Here is a 1,190-nt window from a genome sequence, read left to right as displayed (position 1 = left end):
TGTAAGTTTTAGAATCAGCTTTATTTTAGACGTAATTTCTGTGAACAAGCCTTTGGCATTTTGATTGAGGTTGTTTTGGGGAGAACTGACATTATAACTATATTGAGTCTTTCAACTCTTGATCACGGTATATCTTTCCATGTATTTAGGACTTCTTTTATTTTTCTAAGCAACATTCTGTAGTTTTCCATGTACAGATCTTATATGTAACATATTTTGTTACATTAATTTCTAAGTATTTTATATTTTTTGATGTTATAGAAAGTGGTAGAGATACTACAGATTTTTGTATATTCACCTCATATCCTTCAGCCTTACTAAATTCATTTGATATTTCTAGTAGCTTTTTGTAGAATCTTTGGGATTTTCCACATACAGACTGCACTGTCTATGAATAAGAACGGTTTTACTTCTTCCTTTCAAATCTGTATGACTTTTATTTCTTGTTATTACTTTAGTGCACTGGCTGGGACCTCTGATACGATGTTGAATAGAAGTGACATGAATGCATATCATCGCCTTGTTCCCAATCCTAGGGAAAATGTGTTCAGCATTTTTACCATAAAGTATGATGTTTGCTGTAAGTTATTTTCATAGTTCTTCTTTATCACGTAGAGGAAATTCTATTTCTACTTGTGCTAAAAGATTTGTTTTGTTTTAATCATGAATGGGTATTGACTTTTGTCAAATAGCTTTTCTGCATCTAATGAGAATCTCCTATGATTCTCCTAATAGAGTGAGTTGCATTGCCTGATTTTTAAACATTAAACTAACTCAGCCATCTGGAGTTTCACCTTACCTACTCCTGTACAGCTTAGTATTCAGCAACAGACTCAAGGGGGCCCCATGCAGATGTCTGGTGTTTTTTTCTCTGTGAAGCGCCTTCCTCTCCAGTACTTTGCTTCATAACTTTCAGTCACCACAGCCTCACCACACTCCAGTCTCTGTCTCCTAAACTCAGTAAGAAGGCCAGGCTATCCTTGGGTTCTACCTCCCTGCGTAGCTTCAGAAAATACCTCCAGGCAAAAAGCCAGGGCAATCATAGAGCTCATCTCATTTATTTCTCTTTTCTAAGAGATCTCAGTTCTGCTCTGTCTGTTACGCAGTCAGTGTTGTCTCATGTATTTTACGCATTTTCCGGTTATTTTTTTGGTGGGAGAACAAGTCCAGTACCTTCCTCCTTTTATTGG

This window comes from Pteropus vampyrus, unplaced genomic scaffold, assembly GCF_000151845.1.
Source record: "Pteropus vampyrus isolate Shadow unplaced genomic scaffold, Pvam_2.0 Scaffold70, whole genome shotgun sequence".
Lineage (NCBI taxonomy): Eukaryota > Metazoa > Chordata > Mammalia > Chiroptera > Pteropodidae > Pteropus > Pteropus vampyrus.
The sequence above is the reverse complement of the archived record's forward strand: the minus strand, read 5'-3'. Positions refer to the sequence as shown.